We start from the raw sequence: 21,591 nt of genomic DNA, 5'->3' as shown, positions 1-21,591 counted from the left end.
TAAAATACAAAGATATTACCCCCCACAAACTTGTATGAGGCCCAGTTGAGCCAAAGTAACTAACTATTAAACTCTTGTAGTCGGTTGTTAATTTAATTTCTGGGTTGTGGTAGTTCCTTTTTTTCCTAAAGCTTTAATTAAAAAAAAAAAACAAACAAAACCACAGTATAATTTAGATAAATAATAATATATAAAACCATATTACGTAATGTAATAAATACATAATGAAGTAGTTGAAACTTTTGGATTTTTAAAAAGTACAATGACTTTTCTTACATTTTTTTTTTTGTGCCTGGCCCAAACTAGTAGATGTCTACAGAAATGTTTATTATGCTTTTAATAATCAGTAGTTTTTTTCAGTGGATTTTGCTAACTTCTTTGCATATTCATTAAAAGAAGGGAGAACTTGGGGAATGCACAGATTACAAATCTCAAAAGATGGAAAAATAAGAATGGTAATATTTTTCTTTGACAGAAAATTTGAAAGACCTGAGAGTTATTCATGAATCAGAATAGCATGTTGCTTATGTTTCATCACAGATTTGAGGTGACTTTGTCATTTGACATTCAGTAATGTTTCCAAAGCCGGAGAAATGTTAAGATCGCAGATCACAGGATACTAAAAAGGAAACATTGGTCATGAATTCTTGCTCCCCTCCATTGTGATGGCTCAAGTGCTCTTGAGGCTGAGACACTGCCAGTCAGATCAAACTTACAACTGTAACAATTGAAGTGGGCTTGCACAGTAAGCTGATGGTCTCTTAGGCTTCTAATCATTTTATGAGAGGCTGAAATTTGCCTGCCCTTTTCAGCATGGATAGATGATGCCAACTCTGCACTTAAAATTCAAAAAAATTAAGAATTAAAAGTAAATATACCTCCTCCAGAAAACAGAAGTGCTATCTCACTTCAATGTGGTAAAGAAAATGTGTTTCTCTTTGTATTGACTTCCCTATCTCCTTTTCAGAAAATCAAATCAAAACAGGTTTTTTAGATACCCACTTTAAGACTGCAAGAGGTAGAATAAAGTATAATTTTTTCATTAAAAGAGACAGATTTCAACACAACCCTTTTCAGTGGATGGCTGACTCAGAATAAACCCAAAAAACAATAGAAATATTGCTGGATAAGTGAAATAGGTAGCAGGAACTTTATTAAAAGTATTAATTATGATGATTTTTATTGTATTTATTTTTAAAGAAGTTTACTACAATATTATTTTGAAAGGAAGCAAAGATTGAAAAAAATTAGAAAAATGTGTGGATCATTGTAAAAGTTCTCAAACTGTCAAAACTCTCACAGTTCCAGAGGATGGACTTATTTTATCTTAAAAATAATATAAAAAACTTGTCCATGCTCTCAAAAATACTGCACTGATGGAATTTTAATAAAAATCAGTCCAACAGTCCAAATGAAGACTGTTGTATTGAATCTGTTGATACGGAATCCTTAATCATCTCTATAGTTATAATGGTACTTAAAAAAATAATAATTATTTTCTCTGGTATATGACTGACTCATAGAGAACATCATATACCTACAATGAACTCTGAAAACTCTCATCTATAAAATATCTATATATTGTATATGTTCCAGGGGAACAAGAATAATTTTTGACTTATATGTTAAAGATAATTCAAAGATAATCTTAGTCTCAGGTATCTTAACATCAGAAATATCACAAGTCTAAAATTGACAAAACAATACTGTGTGGAGCTAGTTTTAAAGTCACTATTTGAGGTGCAGCAACAGACTAGCTAGAACAGCATATGGAGCTCAGTGTACATAATTACTAGATAAAAGATAATTGGATAGAAAGATAAACTTACAGAATTGGACGACAATAGGGGTTTTCTGGTCAGTGAAGCCTTCTGATCATTCCACTTTTAACAGCTGAGTGATAAGAAGGAACACAACATCCCTTTAAAGTCATTTTTCTTAACAGGATAATTTAAAATAAGCGTGGACAAAATATATGAAGCAACATTCATTGTGCCATGTGAGTGAGGTGTGATGACAGAGTGAGAACAGAGTGATGATAGTTTTCAGAGGAAAAAAAAGACATTTGGTGAACACAACAAGGAACATAGGTCTGAAAGATATTTAATTGTATTGCAAACTTTCCTGTTTACCTAATGATTCTGAACACCAGTAAGAAAGAGAAAATCTCTTGATTTATTTTTGCCACCTATTGTTCTAGGTAAACGACAGTATATTCACCCTTGGTGGCACCATTAACAAAATCACCAGGAGAGAAAAGAATTATTGCACTTTCCTCATGTTAATATCTGCTCACTGAACTCAGTTTTTTTCAGTCAGTTCAGTAGCTAGGGCAGTGCTTGAGGATATAGTTTCAACATCCTTTTACTTTACTGCATGATTTAATCCTTAGTTACATGTCTCTTAATTATTAAGACCTCAGCCAAACTTTTTTAAGGTATTCTGTCTTTAGAGAAAATGTCTGCCTTAGATTAAACCAGTTAATTTCCTTTTGTATAATCTATAAATTGAATAGGACAAAATGGATCATAGAACATGCTCTTTTGTAAGTGCTACTGGAAAGCCAGAACTTTCCATGATATCGTCGCAGTTCACCCATCAACAAATGCTAATAAAGAGAAAAGGCTGTAAGAAAATGGGCAGGGTGATGTAGTCATTATGGGAAGGATATAGGAAATGATTTAACTCACTCCCTGAAAACTTGGCTGTTTACTAAGAGCTGCTAACTACCAAGCTATCAGCTCCAGAAGAGGAGATCAAATTTTGTGTGTCTGTTCCTGTTGTAAAGTTGTTTTTAATTAATAACCTTTAGGGATCCCACCCAGTGGCTATATGAAAAAATATTGCCAAGTAAATGACTGAAATGTATGGTGAAAAAGAAAATCACACTGAAAAGTGATTCATGATACAACTCAGTCTAAAAACATATCCATAAAAAATTGCATATATTTCCAAAACTCTAAAAATCCTGGCAACACACAGCTAGGAGGTTGATAATTTAGTTAGAAATAAAATATAGCACAAAATGCTGAGGCTGTACCTGGTTACAGGAGTGGCTTAGACACACAGGGACGTAGGATTTATTTCAACAGGCAAAAAGAGAGGATGTCAAAAAAGAGGACTGGCAAAAGTTCAGGTGAAACAAATTGTAAATTTGTGTCATTTTTTTTTAAAACGATGGTACAGCACATCACCAACATTCTACCAACTTCATGGAAGGTAAGCTAATCTGGGAAACTTCTCATTGTGTATTACAACAAAGACTTGGGAGGTTAAAAGAAATCCTTACAGGAGGAGAAATAGTGGTGCTCAGAATATATTTCCTGCCTTAGCTATCACTGGTCTCACAACTGCTTTAAGCCAGTGGTTTGCTACTTCTCCCTTATTCAGAGAAATATAATCTTAGTATCGATAACATTTAAGAATAAAGTAGGACAAGCTTTAGGTCAAATCTTGTACAATGGATTTTCCAGCTACTGCATCAGCCTCAAAATAGTGGGACAGTAGATCGATGGAATAAACTACTAAACTAGCAAATACACCAGAATGGATCTATTAATACTGTGTGGGAATCGTGTCTGTGAGAACTTCTAAGTTGGCTACGCAAGTGATAAACTCCCACAAGAAGAACACAGATAAGGAATTTGTATCAGTAGCTGCCCCAAATCCTGTTAAAATAGAAATAAAAAACATCTGAAGTCCATATAATGCGGTTGCAGTTAAACATACAACTCAGGGGTTATCCTTGTGCCTCTCTTTTTACAAGGAAAAAGGGAACAAGTTAAAAACAATTGAGATTTGGATTATGTCCAAGACCTGAGTGTCTTCTCTTGCAGAAAGTGTGACCCTCCTGCATCACCATGGCAACACTGATAATTGGAACATATACCCAGAACTTACCTGTAATAGATCCTGCATTTTGGAAAAACTCAGGTATTGCATGTCCACTATAAACCACCTTTAAACTAGATACAGAAGGAATACCAACTGCAACATCACGAGGACACATATTGACAGTGGGTGATACTGTTACATTAACACTATAATCTAAATTTAACCTGAAATTACCTACATGCAGTTAACACTGGACATGAAGCTGTACATGGTTGTGACAATAACAGGGTGAAAGGGGTATTGCAGGCATGTTAGGAAACTAAGTGTATACTAGAAGCCCAGAATATTTACCGCATATGAGAAAATACCCAGCATTTATTTCATAAACACTCCTAATAATCACTGTGCAAATCAATGTAAATGTACAAAATAAAGTTACCATTGCGCATGGCTGTGTATCTTAAAAAACAATTGAGTGACCTTCACTCAATGCAGTTCCATTATCTACAAGAGCTTATGATTATGGCTGCAAAATTAATTACAATGAATATGCATTGAGCATAACCAACGTTTACACTCCTGCATGCAATGGAACCCATACTAATTACAATTACCATCTCTGTGATGGTGGATACAAAGTCATTGGCCAAAAGGACTTGGAGGTTAAAGAGATATTATTAAAAATCTGTTGGGTGAAATTGGTATATGAACTGAATTAAATGGACACTAAAATTCTACCAAATAAATTTCTTGATATTACAAGTCACTGAAGTTAGGATAACCGGAATGACTTGGAAAGATCTTAGAGGAAAGAAAAGTAAAAATATGACAATAATGATCATACAGCTGATCCTAAAGTCCGACATATGCTGAGAGCAGTGCCAATGTGAGTTGTCAATGGGAGAACGTCCTGTACATAGAACTCAGTGGATAGGAAGAGATAAGAGTTGATATTACCTGAAGTCAAAAATTTCTGCATCTTCAAAAAGCAGCTGTCTGACAATTTCTTCAGGTTACACTAACTCATGGAAGTGCTACAACCCAAACTTCTGATCTGGAAAATGTAAATGCCTAAGATTACCTCCAGTGTTTTTGTAGCAGATCCAACAGCAGGCTGACTAATGAGGCCTTTGTGCTATCCAGTGTGGTATGGGAACATTCACTCCTCAGGAGAGGAGAAAGAATGAGCACTGACATCGACAGCTTGGTAATTAGTTTGTTCATGGAAAAAAATACAATTTAGAGAACTTATTTATAAGAGAGCTTGTGAATTAGGGGAATAATGAATTAATGAGTTCATATGTTGGACTAGTCTGTACAAAGATGATTCCACCCTTGTTTGATGTCTTTATGTTTTGGTGGTGTTGTTTGAGGCAGGGGATTTTTTTTTATGGTTTATTTTTTTTTAATGAGCACATAAGCTCATAAAATAAAGTTTTATTTACAAAGTACAATGTGCTGTAAATTTGAAAGATCCAAACAGACCATGACATAATATACAGATTATCCTACTTCATGAAAATTAAAAGTTAGTGATTTCAGACTTTTTAATTCATATCCAAAGATGATTCTGTTTATTTTTTTCCCACAGCTATAAAAATATATTAACAATATTAAACCATATGGTAAATTTTTAAGATATGTTGTTGCCAAACTTTGTATTCCTTACATGTGTCGTAACTAAAAATCAGCCAAAAAATGGCCGGAGGAGACAAATAATGCTATGTGTTTACTTCTTATTAGGAGTTACATGATAATTTTTTCCTCCTATTCATACTTCTCTAGCTTTCTATTAACATAAAAATGTCAATAAAGGTGCAATTTATTTCCAAAACCTGTTTTATTTCCTTCTCATGTCCACTAACTAAAACCAGTTAGGCTATGAAAATGACAAAGTATAAAATTTTGTTTTTAACTTCACAAAGAGAAGTGTTTTGGGGTTTGTCAGGTTTTGTTTCACTGAGGGGTTGTTGTTGCTGTTTTGCGTTTTTTTGTGCAATTAGGAAATCTTAAAAATGCCTGAAAAAAATTGGTCTTCTTTAGGCATCAATTTGGATAGCATGATGTGTTAAGTGCATCTTTGAGATAAAATGAAATCACAGTGGCAGTTCATAAATGTCTCGATATGCAAGGCTAAAATTATGGAACTTCATCTTCCTTCTATAGCATAACATCTGCCTGAATATTTTAAGTGCAAGAGACAATGTCAGGCTTAAATCTTAATTTCCAAGTTCTTTAATGCTCAAAGTTTCTAAAGGACAGGATAAAGACTCAAATTCTTAAAAAAAAAAAAAATAGAACTGAAGAACATAAACCAAAAATAATTGAGAGATTTGAGAGAAAACAGTAAAGAGAGAAGTGCTAAGTAGTGTTCCACATTTCTTATGGGTCTGACCAAATTTATAATCTTGGGGACAGAGAATATCTCTATTTTTCTCATTATTTCTTTATGGTATAGACACTTTTGCTTTGAAAACAAATTAATAAATTTAATCTCAGGAGACACTAAAAAACTCCAGAGGCAGAAAGTTATAACGTAAGCCCTTCATAGTAGAATCTGTGTAAAACTGGAGTCTGATCCCACTTCTGAATTAATCAACACTAGATGGTGAGATGGAATAATATAATAGAGAGGGCAAAACAGAGACTCAAGTTTCAACTCCAGCTTCTATTAAAAAAGCCATTAACTAAGTTTGCCAGTTACTCTATCAGACCTAAAAAGGTAAAAACTGGAAAGTAACTTCAGAAAAATAGAAGTTCTGCAGGAAAATTGCATTTTACTATGATACAAAACATTGTGACAGGCAAGGCATTTCTGAAGTACCCTCAGAAAGTGCATCATTACATTAGTTGTCCATGTAAAGCTAAATTCCTGGGAGAAGAGGAAAAGGATGTGAAGCAAAGATAATGACTGAAAGACAATAAACCACTTAAGCCTTAGGAGGAAGTAGTAAGTGAAAGGAGGACTCAGAAATGACTTAAACTTTTTTCTATTTTAGTAGACTATCCAGAAACCAAGGGAAAATATAGCAATCACCATAATGCTGAAATAAGCATTTTACACTATGCAACAGGATTAAGTATACTGCTTCTTGATGTTCCAGTATCCATTATGATAACCAAAATTCTCTAACGCCAGAGGAGGAATCCTTTCTATTATTAATAGTAGTTTGCTTCTCCTGAAGGTTTGAATAATTCACTTAAAGTCATGCAGGGAAAAATTACATATATATAATTTATATCTTAAAAAGAAAACAAAACCATGAAGTAGCCCTAAGGGGCCCTCAGGCTGGCCATGACAGTCATGTTGCCAGTTTGTCCACATTTGCTATCCTTTTCCACAACCTATTTTAGTCCTTTGAAATAAGATTTACAATTCCAGGTGTAAGTTGTCCCACTCATTTTAGAGAAAATTAAATCTCTAGTGTGATAGAAATTCTTGCGAAACAAAGGCATGCCATGTAGAAGCCCTAAATATGATACTCTGAGCAAGGGGGATGATCTCAAAAGTCCCCCCTAACATGATTCCCTGAGCAGTGTGATTCCTGAGGAGCTGTAGAAGCCTGTTTCTCCCAGTTTTAACAATGCTGCCATGACATCCAGGAAATAAGAAAAAATTAGGGTCACAAATTGTGAATCTTAGAATATGTAACTTTTATCCAAATGGGTCACAAAACACCATGTAAGTAGAGAAGAGACACAAGAAATAAACCTCTTCTGTGACAACACTGAATTGCCTTAAAAGCAGCAATGTGGCACTGTTGTCAGGAACCAGCTGTAAGGAACATAGAAAAAGAAGAAAAAAGGCTTTATCCCCCAAATCTGTTCTGCCAACAGAAACTGCAAATATGAGAACACCGTGCATGAAGGAAAGGGGTGAACAAGATAATCAAACATTCCCAGATACTCCCCAGGCTAGAAGGTGAGTTCTAAGCACTAGGGTAAACAATCCAGAAAAAATGTGCTGGTAACAGCAGCAATTAGCTTCTTGCATGAAACATTTACTTCTTCATGAAGTTTCACAAAATTTTATATTTGGACTGATGCTGTTATTGAAATGATTTTCTGTACAGTTTCATCTAACCATGAGATATTATATATTTCTCTTAATGTGTAAATTGCTTCTGTAAAATATAGTGAAACTTTCCATGACAATAGGAGAATTTGACCACAGGACTGGTATAGCTGACATGGCTCAAAGCTTTTAAAAACTGAGTGGTTATTTCTTTCCACAGAATAAAACACCCCTAGGTAAAGTGAATTTGTTTTTTTAAGTTATACTAATACAAAAGGTGTCAATAATTAAAAACAGTAACTTAGGACAAGATTTCTTTCACAGCATATTTTACATTATTGTTGCTTGTGGGGGGAGGGGGATATTAAAGCTTGCTCAAAATAAAATGCTGTAATTCTCTCTGAAAAAGGATGCATCAAAAACAGGACATGGTCTACTTCACTGTGATCTTCTGTACAATTATTCTTTTTTCCCTTTTACCATTTTCTCTCATTTTAAAGTAAAATCCTATTCAGCAATTCAATGTTTTTTTTAAACACATGCATACAATATATCTTGTATAATATTATACAGATTATATACATAGTGTACAACATATATACATACTGCAAACATATGCATTCATAAAAAAGCTTAGAAGGCAGTCACAGATTACAATAAATGTAAAGACTGAACAAATATTACTTTTTTTTTCTGCCAATTTTAATAAACTTTAAACAGTTTGGATACTATTTCTTCAGATGTGAACCAGAATTATATACTCTGACTTAGGTCTACTGGGTAATACAAGTGATTACATATCATTGCAATATTTTTCAAAGTCTTTTACAGCAGTAAGCTGATGTTTCTTCACATCTTTGAAGTTGTATTCAAATCCTTAGGGTTAAATGTAGGTAACGTAAATATTTGTACATAGAGATGTTGTCATTTACTACCCATAAGGCCAAAAGAAGCTCTGAAGTACTTCTTTAAACATAATTTACAGTAACTTCATTTCCCCAGGAATGTTTTGTTTGGTTACAAACTTTTATAACATTTCACCCATATCTTTTGTACATTCAAGTCTGTAGTATTGATTCTCATTCCTCAGCCACTACACTTCAAAAAACATATTGTATAAGCAGATTATGCAGGGAGGGGAGGGAGTGTGTGTTTCACCAATAACTTTCCCAGACAGTCTCAAAAAGACCTAAGTATTAAGAAGAAGCTAAATTGATCATAACCCAACTAAATTTGGTAGCTGTGACATTTGAGACAGTTTGCTTGGCTAGCTCGCCTTTGAGATATGATTATCACATTTTACTAGGATATGATTAATGACAGAAAGAGGCAAAATAAACTTCCTAGGTATTTAGGAGAAGTATGAACTCTCAAAGTTTTAGAACCTTTCAGAGTAAATGACTTACAAACAGGTTTACAAAACCTAGTGTAAACTGCTGAGTTAAACAAGTAGCCAAGTCTTTGAAATTCTAATCTAATCTCAGTGATTCTGTGTGAAGATAGGTAATCTTCATGGAATATATTATCTAAGTGATTATTAGGAAAAACTGATTATGAATCAGTATATTAATAATAACTTCAATTGAGAACAGATTCACAGTACATTTAAAATATGGAGATGATCAATTCATACAAAATAATATTAGTTAAGCATCTGGTCTAACAGGCATCTTCTGAATATCATAAGAGATTTCTTTAGTAATCTGTTTTTCTTACTTGAAACAGGTAATTGCTTCAGAAGAATAGGGTTCACATTAGTTAATACTAGTTCATTATACTGAAACACTATTTTATTTTTTTTAATGCTTATAGCTAAAGATACAAGTGAACTCTTCCAGTGATTTACAGAAACACCTATAGGCATCTTGTTCTTCAGGCACAATGAAATGTGCTCTAATCACATTAAAATGGTATCTGTTTTTTGGGGTTCTTTTTTGTTTGGTTTGTTTTTCAGCAGTTCCATAGCTAAGACTAAAACCAACCAAGTGCATGAGTCTTCCTCCTCTGTTCACACAGAAAGCAGGGTAAATTATTTTCAGCAAATGTTTAGCGTGACAAACATTTTTTAACCTACATTGAAACGAGTTTCAATGCTAACAGGGTCATTCCCTTTACTGAGAAAAAGTAGGATAAGCAAGTAGCTTCTTACACTACTCAGCTTAGTTACAAGAGAGCCAGTAGTCAGTCACAACAAAGAATCTCAAAAGACTCAGCTCAATCCAATGTGTCAGTGTGTTATTACAGGATATGCACTCAACCAAATGTACACATGCACTGTCTTGCTTATATGGACAGGCAGCCCTTTAACATGGCACAAAAGAGTATCTCTGAACTTTTCAGAAAGAGGGAAAACTATAGAAATGTAGGGAAATAATACCCAAGGTATGCATCATCCACAAGCTTAGATCTGCCTTTGAGTATGTACTCTTAACTAGTCTTAGAAGTCTTTAAAAGCATTAAAGCTGGCTGTAAGTTAAAAGTCAAAGAAGACAAGAAAATTTAAAACATCTAATTCAGCTGGTGATTTTCATTCAGGGTATTGAACAATTTAATCTATATGAAATATAAATATTTGCAAATAAGCTATAAATAAGCTTATAGCACACAATTAAGACAAAAGACCATTGCATCATGTTGAATTCTCATGGGTTAAATTCCTTTCTCAGCTATTGATAATAGCATTCTCCTATTTCATGTTTCATTTACTTATGTTCAAAAGCCAAATCCACCTCCTTGTGAGAGTCACTGTCGCTTCTTCTTGAATATAGTTGAGGAGGCTCAACTACCCCCAAACACAACTGAGGACTTCATATATCTGTGGCATTTTTAGCACATTTTTAGATAAGGCTACAGGTCAGGTGGGTTTCTTTCAGTCTCAAAAGAAAGTAAAAAAAAGGAAACTGAAAACAGACTAACCATTCTGAAAGGCACTTTACTGAACAATAATTAGGTCAGATGCTATGCTAAAACATATTCATCCAAACAGTAGAGATCACTTAAATGTATAGAGAAACTTCATTGTTTAGACAAAACCATCACAAATCTATTTTCTAGAGTCTGTACCTCAATTCTATTATCTTACTCTTTTGGAAAGTGACCTTGAACTGGATAGCTTCAATTTCATTTACGGGCTTTTTTATCCCACTGAGTTGAGGGGGTCATGTTTTGTTTTGGGGGGTTTTCTGATGTGGCTTTTTTTTTTGTTTTTTCTTTTCTTTCTTTTATTTTATTTTCAATAAAGCATGAACATGTAATGGCATATCCCTGAAAAAGTTAAATTTCTAATCCCTGCTTTACTCTGAGAAATTCTTCAGTGTTTTAAAACCCTTAACAGTATTTAAAACCATATGCTTTATGATATAGGAGATCAAAAATTGTCTTGTTAGAGTTGAAATCATTTATGATACTTTCCTATTCAAAACATGACCTACTTTTAGAGGAAATTTTATAACACTGGGAGTAGGGAAAATTAATCACAAATATCTGATGATCTGTTTCAGACCAAGACATAAAACATTCCAATGCTTATTAGGACACAAACCAATTTCTCATCAAAACACTACTCAGAGCCTAGAAACAAGTGATTTTTTCCACCCACATAAGTAGACAAGTAAGAACACTCATGAATATTTTGTTTTCTCTGGGTCAGAGCATATCCCTTTGGCTGGTTCAACTACCCTGATATAGTTGTATCAGAATTAACAATCCTGTTGTGTGGAAATATTTTTGGTTTTATCAGAAGAGTTTTAGAAGCCATATCTTGTATAATTAATTATTTAAAAAATGTTCCTTACAAAAAGATTGCTGCTTGGACGTTTATATGTAATTATTCTTATTTTTCCCTAACAGTCTAGTATTTTAACACCATCTCATGTCTTTCAATAGCTCAAGGACTGTGATTTTTTTGTGATTTAATGCTGTAAGATATTATCCTGTGATGACCCCAACTCCACTAAATCATTCTTGAGGGAAATGAATAAAGGAATAATATACACTGTGATTTTTACCTGAATTCCACAGTTACTAGAGAGGTCAAATAAAATAAATCACTAAGTATCATCTGTTGCATCCTGGATGGTACTTTAATGCAGAGAAGCATGTCTGTTCTCTCAGGGCTCACTCACAAATGGCCAATATGTAGTCCCACTAAAAGAGAAGAAATTACTTGAATAATTGCTGACCACTGAGCATGGCAGAAGGGAAGTTGGCACCCTTTTGCAAAAATTGACACCTACAAAAGTTATGGAGAAACATCCAAGTCAACTGAAAATACATTAAAAAAAATATTCAAAACAATAGGAGCTTTCATGAAAATTCGTCCCTGATATTCCTCCATTGGCATTAAATAAGAACGGGCTTGGTAAAAAAAACCCAGTCTTATTTAACCCAGTTTAAATCAGACCTAGATTACTTAATAGCATGAGCAGAGAATCAAGCTGTTCAAGAAGGATCATTTTCATAATAAACCAGTCAATTAAAGATCATTTTATGGACTAGAAAGAGAATAGGAGTGAATAGATTAGGTGAGTCATTAGAACAGACTTCCCCAAGAAGTCGTAGATGTCCCATTCCCAGAAGTGTTCAAGGCCAGGTTGGATGGGGCCTTAAGCAATCTGCTATACTGGCCTTAAGTAACCTGCTATACTAGCAGGGTATACCTGCTAGACTGGGACTAGATGATATTTAAGGTCCCTTCCAACCCAAACCTTTCTGTGAATCTATAATTCCATTAGTATCAAATTTGCACACTTCAAATAGTTCCAATATCTACCCCTCTTGTGTTGAAGTAAACGACAGTAATTTAAGCCTGTTCCTTAACAGCTCCTTTAGCGCATTCATTTTCAAGTGATTTATTTTTCAGGTTTACCTGAGGTTACCATTAGTATTTTATACTTAAGGTGAAAGAGTGGCCTCAGTTCAAAGCTGGCTACATGTAAATACACAAAAAAAACCCCCACCCCCAGGCATCTAATTTCACATTTTTCAATTTCAATTTTTTGTAGATGTCTCTAGAAGGGATATGACTAGTTCTATTAATGATATCTAATATATTTTGGAAATTCATTTATATTCATTATCTTATGCAAAGAACTGCATTCAGAAACACAAAAGTAACTTTTCTAACAGGAAATTTAAACTAAAAACCAGGACTCTAGCTATATGATTATTTATAGCAGAGTCTGCTTCATAAAATGTTTGAAAGAATCAGTGAGAACTAATACAAACAAAATGCAGCTACCTGGATAGTCAGGAGGAAGCCCATTGGTACAATTTGCTATATCTGCTTATTAAACTTATGAACATTGCTTTTGGAATTTGACCCTTGGTTCTCTTTGCTGAAGGATCGTCACATTGTCTCACACCATCTCTGATACTTGCCATTAAAATAATGACAGACTGAATATATTTGTCCAGCATCAACAAATCATAGTATCAAAAAAACCCCATATTTTATTGCATTAGAATAATAGCATACAGCTAAGGACGTGTTATCCTAACTTCAGATACTTCCTGATGAAAGTTAGGATTACATAACTCATTATTGAGTTGCATAACTTATGAAAATAGAAACACTGGGAAAACACTGCTTTCGAACAAAAAATGCAGTGCAAACTTCTGCAAAGTCATAACAATATTTTCATGACACTTATGTCCATAATACCACCCCCATTAAAAAGTACCAAAGTTTTACCAGTTTATGCCATTACAAATGCATTTCACAAAGAAATTTTTAAAGGCTTTTCAGTAGCAAAACTGTATAATTTGTGAAACTTCAGCATTTATACTAATTTCTAATCAAAACTAAGAAATAAGTTTTTAACAAACTGTCACTCAGAAAATTTAAAAAACTTACCTGGTTATAGTAAGTAAGCATTCTACTACACTTGAAAAACTAGCTATGTTTAATGGAATGTTAAAAGTAATGCTACATGATAGTAGGGAAAAACATAGAGGAGAAGAATCCAGCTAGAGATAACTGAGACACATACTTCAAATACTGTTTTCTGATCTTAAGTACTTTTGCTGAGCATTTCAGACTGCTTTCCTCCTTTCCATCAGCATGATATTAATTCATAATTTGTCCCTGAATAGATTTATAGAAATTAAACATGAAACCCACAAGCTTAAGACCCCTTACCTTCTGAGTTTGCTGGGCTCCTCTTGCTTCTCAGTGTAACAGACATATGTGTAAACAAGAGAATTTCCTGCATCCTTTTCTCATCTGCACTGTACTGGGACTTGGCCAATTGGATTATTTACAACATTAAGGCCACTCCACAGTAACTTGAAAAACACTCTCATTGGTCAGGCATTATCAAAACTAAAACCACATTTTTCTTTTAAGTACAAGTCATTTATACAAAACAAAACTTTTTGTAATATTCTTCTTCACTAAGCATTATTTGCTCAGTTTTTATTTCTCCCTCCCTTTCTAAACTGAAGACTCTGACCCCAAATATTATGTATAAGATGAAATTAGTTATTTGAATCATATACTTAAGTACAGGTCCTAGTACTCAACCAAATTTGTTGGATTCTTATGCCACTACTTGGTTCCACTATCCCTCCTGAGCTTTAAATAGCCTACAATAAGACTAGTTTTTCACTCAGCTGGATGATATAACCTTGAAAATACACGTACTTTCATAATTAGCTCTGCAATTGGGCAAGGGGTCTTGAAAGTTATTATGAAAAATTGTAGTATTCTAGATTATCAGAGAGGTGAAAAGACCAATGCAGGGAAAGTTAGGAAAAAACACCCAAAACTTTGAAAATATCTATTTGCATTAAAATTTACAGTTATATATTAAAACTTAAGGTAAGAATTATTTCTTTCTGGAATACAAACTCCAACATTTTTGTAACCAGCATGACAAAGCATGACACCACTGTCCCAATCCTGATATCACAGGCTACCTAATTAGCAGGTCCTCAAGGCATAAAACTGATTTGGGATGATTTGCCACAGCTGTGAAAAGCCAAATATTCCTCATTAAAAAAAAAAAATCTCTCATAAGATAGAGAATATTGACAATTCCCGTGTCACAATCTTCGACTGAGAAGCCAGATTTTCTTTTGCTTTAAGGGACATATCTCTACTTCCCTACTAATATTCCAAAACTTTTAGCAGCACTATAGCAGGTAGTCTTTCCATCATGAATAGTAGTTATAGCTGCATGACTCTTCTCTTGTCTGACACTAGGACTTTAATTTTTTTTTTTTTTTTAGGGAAATGAACTAGTAAATGCTCCCAACTCCTCCGTGACTCCGAAAATCTATTCCACGGCCAGGAGAAAAAAGGCATTTTATTCCAAAATACATAAGTAAAATAGGTGAAAAAAAAGATCTTTATACATTTCTGTTAAAAACATAAACCAAACCAAACAAACAAAACATGCAAACCAAAGGGAAAAAAAACCAAAATCCAGGGCAAAAACTGACTCCCCAAAAAACAACCCCAAACTGAAGCAAAAAATCCCAAACCAAGCCTAACAACAAAACAAAACAAAACCAGAAGTCTGCATCAAATTAGAAACAAGCACACACACACACACACACAAAAAAAACTAGCCCAACAAAACCCAAATCCAAACAATAAAATAAGACAACAGCTACTTTCTGCATCTTGCATGGCTTCTTTAGCAACTAAATAGATCCCACCTCCCACGAGAATAGTCTGGCTACATTCCATTACCCCTACTGAGGGAAATCGCTTCACATTAAAAAAAAAATCAAGTTATATACACATAATACTTAAGCTTCTAACTACTCATATTTCAGCCCATTCATGACATTTCCCATTCATTTTCCACCATTCTTGACTTGCTACAATCTCTGAGCACATCCAAGAAGGCTGTTCCATTGCCCATATTTAAATAAATGTGTTGTTTCTAAAGAAATTGATGCACATTTATTTTTGTCTGAAAGGAAGGAAAGTAACTTTGGTCACAACTGAAAACGTCTTCCCAAGTGAAGATATATAACAGACAACTTATCATTCAATAAGAAATAAACACAAAGAAAAGAGTGTCATTACGGCATGTGAATGAAACAGTAACCCTGGAAGTGTTATTTAAGTACCTTTTGGGAAGGAAAACTGTATAAAACACCCCTCAGCTTCTATTCTTTTGCATTCTGTAGTAATCAGCAATTCTTGGAGGAATCTTTATTTTATACCATTGTTAAAAATGCGTCCAGATTTAAATTTAAAAATTACTGTAAAATTGTGCTATTTTTGTATCTTTATTTGCAAATTTATTCTTGGTTTTTAGTCTCATTAGACCATTTACCTTGATGCTGCAATAACTGCAGAACAGATGTTGCCAACATACAAGCTTGCTAACACATGACCTTCACATATGGAGCTGAACTGTCTTCCTAGAAGTCTCCATGTATGTAAACAATTCTTCGTTCATACTAAGAACATTCCTGTATGCTCATCAAGAGAATGATAACATTTTTGTAAGAAAATAGTACTGAGGAAATATGATAAAGCCTATAGACAGCATCAATAATATAGAACATATGTATTAATGTATAGCCTTACTTGTCAATTGTGTTTGATTAGGGTGGGATAGACTCCTTCAATTTGAGTACTTTGAACTTTGGCAGCATGCCTGACCTGCTTTTTCCACGATCCATAGAGATACATTAAGAGAACATGAAAGCCAAAGTTGGAATTTTTAAATGTCAAGACTCATCCCTTTGGGGGTTAACAGAGGAAGAGACATGATCTTTTTAGGATCACTGAGCCAATGAAGACAATTAAATAATTTGTCTCAGAGGAAAGTTAGAGCAAGTCTTTCTCAAAACATGGAAGTTTACAATATTTACTGTATTGATGCAATTTCCTTAGCAGATATAAGAAATTATCATTCAAGCCAAAAACAATAAAGCACTTCAAATACAAATGGCAATAAAACAGAACATTCCTACTGTTGCAATTGGAAAATAGAGAGGGGTATGAAACACTAAAATTGTAACCTTTTGAAACTGGGCTTCCTCAAGTATTCTAAAAAACCACAAACATATGCCAGTTCCTTTTTATTGATAGAAATAATATCTTACTGTTTCATACTATTCCACACAATTTCATACAATTGAAACAATAAGCATCACATTTCATTTGAATATATAAGAATAGGAGATCATTCCTTACTCTACCTCAAACTAGACATGCTCCCTTAGGTGATGGAGACACATATATGACAACTTGATGTAGAAGGTACCTTCAAGGCATGAAGAAGTAGAAAATAGAGGCAAAAAAGTAATATAATTTTGAATCTCTTCTCTACAGCAGCATTAGCAAAGCCCAAACTTATATAACCAAAATAAAAAGCAAACCTGTGAAGGTATAGTTACAGAAGAGATAAATCAATTAAACAAAATGATCAAATTTGAGACTCCACCAAATCTCATGCATAGACTACTCAGTGTGGGAAAACATACTGTGGTTCCATTTGGTAAACAGTCTAGGAAAAAGGCACAAAGAAATTATTTCCTAGAATCTCTCTCTAAAATTAGAAATGGAACAAAAGGATAATATTCTCCTCCCATTTTCTTTTAAGTTCTAACACATTCTAAACAAGTGATCTTAGCAAAGCTTTGCTTTCACAAAATTTAGGTAGTGTATGTATAGAGGGGAGCCCTACAGGGATGGCTTCTGTTAGAAGCTGCCAGAAACTTCACCCAGAGCCAAGACGGATCCAATGCTGGCTAAGGCTCAGCCTTAGACATCTGAGCCTTAGCCATCACACCATCTGTGATGGTGGTAGTGTTTTTTGGGATAATGTTGTTAAAGGGAAAAAAACCCACCCTACACAATAGCAATTGCACCTGAAGAGAGGAGTGAGAATATGTGAGAGAAACAGCCCCGCAGACATCAAGATCTGTAGAAGGAGGGAGAGGAGGTGTTCCAAGCATGAAATTTATCTCCTACAAAGCCTGTGGGGCAGACCATGGGGAAAAAGCTGTGCCCCAACAGCTCATCAAGGTCCATGACGGACCAGAGATCCATCCCTAGACTGTGGAGGACCCAATGCTGGAGCAGGTGGATGTGCAGGGGGGTTGGATCAGGTTTTCTGGTAGGACTTGTGAGCCACCCCAGGGGACCCATCCTGGAGCAGCCTGCTCCTGAAGGACTGCACCCTGCAGAAAGCACTGACACTGGAGCAATTTGTCAAGAACTGCAGGTCATGGGAAGGACTCATCTTGGAGAACTTAATGGATGTCTGTCTCCCATGGGAGGGACCCCATGGAGATAGAGAAGTGTGTGAGGAGTCCTCCTCTTGAGAAGGAAGGAGCAGCAGAGACAATGCATGATGAACTGACCACGTCCCCCATTTCATGTCTCCCTGCACTGCCTGGGGGAAGAATTCAAGAATAAAGTTAATCCTGAGAAGAAGGGAAGGGTGAGGGAGAAGGTTTTTTTAAAATTTAGTTTCGCTTCTTATTACTCTATTCTGATTTGTCTGGTAAGGAACTAAAATAATTTCCCTGAGATTCTTTTACCCTGATGGTAATTGCTGAGTGATCTCTCCCCATCCTTAACTCATGAGCCTTTCATTGTATCTTCTGTCCTCCATCCAGTTGAAAAGGAAGTGATACATCGGCTTTGTTGGCACCTAGGGTTCTGCCAGAGTCAATCCACCTGAATAGGCTACATGCAGGCTAGATTTCATTAATAAAACTATCTATGTATGTAACACATCACTCCTAAGTAACTTTAAAACAGATCATAAAACTAAAAAGCAACATCAAACAGCAATGACTAAAAAAAAAAAATCTTAGTTTTATTCCAGCAAAGTGATAAAGTATAATGGGAAGAAGCTTATCTAGGGCTAATACTTTACTCAGCTTGTTAGTTTTCAGTTCTGATTTTGCCTGTGTAAGCTAATTTGATCCACAAGTGCAAACAGTGATACCAGATAAATGTAAACTATTTATCTTGTACAGATCTATGCTGCTGATTGAACTTCTTTGCTTTTAAGAAGTGAAACAGGAAATAACTATGTATTACATTTGGTGTGTTGGCCTATTAATACTTTTCAGCACATTTTGTGGTAGCAAATACGTGGTAAGCAAAGTTGTGGTAAAATTACTTACATGCTTAAAGATCCTCATAAGCTTCACTTTCTGTTGCTCATTACACTCTTTGTTGAAAATTAACATATAGTACCTGAAAATGGATTGCTTATCATACATAAGTATACTACAAAAAACCTCAGCTTGGCAGAAGTACTACTGATTCTCAACAAGAAATATTAGTAGAGCAAGTTATAAAAATAGGATCTAAACTTCAAGACTCTTCTTTTCTGGAAGATATTTCCACATGATACAAGAATTTCAGTGTTTTCTGGTTAAGAAACAAAATAAAATCAAGACTAGCCATTTCAGTTATTTTGTCTGTTCCTGATTTTATTCTGGGTCTCCTGATCCACTGATGGTTGTTGTTATACAGGCATGTAGGGATAGGGCAAGGGGTAATGGTTTGAAACTGAAGGAAGACCAATTTCAAAGAGATATGAGAAAGAGGGTGTTTTGTTTGCTTTTTTTTTTTTTTTTTTATATTGAGAGTGATGAAAGACCGGAATAGAGGTAGTGGAGAAAACCTGGAGAGGTAGTGGATGCCTTCTCATTGGAAACATTGAACGTCAACTTGGGTGGCACACTGAGTCAACTGATCTAGTTGAAGATAACACTTCTCATTGTGAGGGGGAGGTTACACTATATGGCCTTTTAATGTCCCTTCCAACCCAAACTATTCTATGGCTTTTAAAAGAAGTTATGGAACTTGCAAAAGTATGACGCTCCAGCAGTTTCAATATGAGCAACAGAAGTAAAAAGACAAGAACAATTGATCTCCTATTGTGACATACATATTATTTTCTACTGAATATCTACATAATGTTTACCCTTTCCATACTTTATAAATAACTCAGCAAAATTGTTTTCAAGCAAAGCCTCAATAAAAAAAATATCATTACACATTTCTGGTAAATCTGATGGAAAATGTTCATAATTTATATTTATGGTTAATGTTCAATGTTGAAGTAATGTAATATTGAAATAGCATCATCATAATTTAGAAGAATTAAAAAAAAATTAAATTAAGGATAAATTAAGAATTTTCCTTTTCTAATGAAGGAAAAAAATGCTTCTAGTCTGATATTTCAATATGAAAAGCTAAAAGGAATTAAATTTAAAAGATATGGTTATTACTGCTCTTCAGTGTAACCTGACTGTAAGGAGAGGTCCTGCCAAATCTTTTATTAACTACACAGAGGTGTGATGTTGCTGTGGTGTCTAGATTTGTCCACATATGCACTGATTAGAAAGGCTTGCATAGGTGGGTACAAAGAAGGCACAAATGACTGACAGCAATTTGCACAGCACGATTTTTCAGTTCACCACCTTCAAACCCCAAAATACGACTTTGAATAAATCATACTAATCAACACATTCCTTTAAAAGAAATTAAGTCATTTCTACATATATTTCTGATGAAAAATGCAAAAGGTCCAACAGAAAAATAAAAATTATGAAGCCTCATCATTTTAGAGGAAATTTATTTCTTGATGAGTCTTTCATATGCTTAGGTTTTGCAATATTTGCTCTTCAAATATTAGTTATTTTAAAAAATGGTTTTTATTCAGAAAAAAAGTTGATAAATACTGCAGTAAGGTGTAAAAGTATCATATGTATCTTCCAGTATTATGTTGGGAAGGCTGCAGGATGAGATGCTACTTTATATTCTTAGAATGTGAGTTATATTAATAAATACAGCCTTAGAAACAACCTTTCCCCTCTCTCCTCTATCCTAAGATTAACAGCATCCTCCACAAGAATACCCCTGCTCTACAGCAGGGATTGTAACAGCAGCATGATGTATCTAGTGTGTCATCTGACCATACCTGAAGCAAGAAAGATGCCTAAATTAGTACAACAAACACTGCCTATTCCACTCTGGAAAAAAAACCCTATCAGTTTTTCACAGTAAAGGAACACACATAATTTTCCTGTCTGATCTAAATGTAGTTATTCGTTTTACTAAGATAGCATTACTGCTGGCACTCAACATTCAAACAGACTGCCACAAATAGCTTAATCACTCTAAAAACAGTTGAGTTAAAAAGTAGTGGTGTACTCACTTTTATATGAAACACTATCTCTTTGTCTTTAAGGCTGCCATTCTCAATAATGAAAACTTCTTGTATCTTCAGCACTTTAAGTGACAAAATTTGGCAAGATGGAAGCATCTACGTTATTAATAAAAAGAAGGTTTTTATTTAAGTTTAAATATCTGGACTTCATCTGTATCTATTTCAGAAGGAAGTTATACTTATTAGGTCTTTGAATCATCAGATTATAAATAACATCTGAAGAAAGATGTGTTTCTGATTTTTTCCTGTAGACAAAAATGAAGATGTACATCAGCAGCATAAAGATGCTGAAAATTAGTTTCTTATAGGTCAATAGCAGTTAAAGAGGCCATAAAAAGCAAGAACATATTTTAAATCTTTCTATACATTCCTGTGATTATCTTATTTAGGACAGTTGTCCTTGCCCAGGATTAAATGGAAATTGAAACCCAGAACACATTTATGTGTAGAAAGTCAAGAATCTTCCTGGTTTTTATTTTGTTTTGGATAGGATCAGTGCAATTTTGGTTGGTTTGGTTTGCAAGAATCTTCTTGCAAGCTATTACTCTATTTTTTGTTATCCTACATTTTATTGTAAGA

The 21,591-nt window shown here is 34.3% G+C and overlaps 1 long non-coding RNA gene across 1 annotated transcript; it reads right to left on the bottom strand.

The window, feature by feature from the left end:
• Positions 1-184: 184 nt before the first annotated feature.
• LOC140682396 (uncharacterized) lies at positions 185-14,091 on the bottom strand. Its single transcript, XR_012054073.1, has 2 exons — positions 13,989-14,091; positions 185-1,893 (listed from the first exon to the last, which is right to left on the bottom strand). It is a non-coding gene; the product is annotated as an uncharacterized lncRNA (long non-coding RNA).
• Positions 14,092-21,591: the final 7,500 nt, after the last annotated feature.

Source organism: Taeniopygia guttata, chromosome 2 (assembly GCF_048771995.1).
Source record: "Taeniopygia guttata chromosome 2, bTaeGut7.mat, whole genome shotgun sequence".
NCBI lineage: Eukaryota > Metazoa > Chordata > Aves > Passeriformes > Estrildidae > Taeniopygia > Taeniopygia guttata.
Note: the sequence above shows the minus strand (reverse complement) of the source record. Positions and strands in the feature narration are given on the sequence as shown.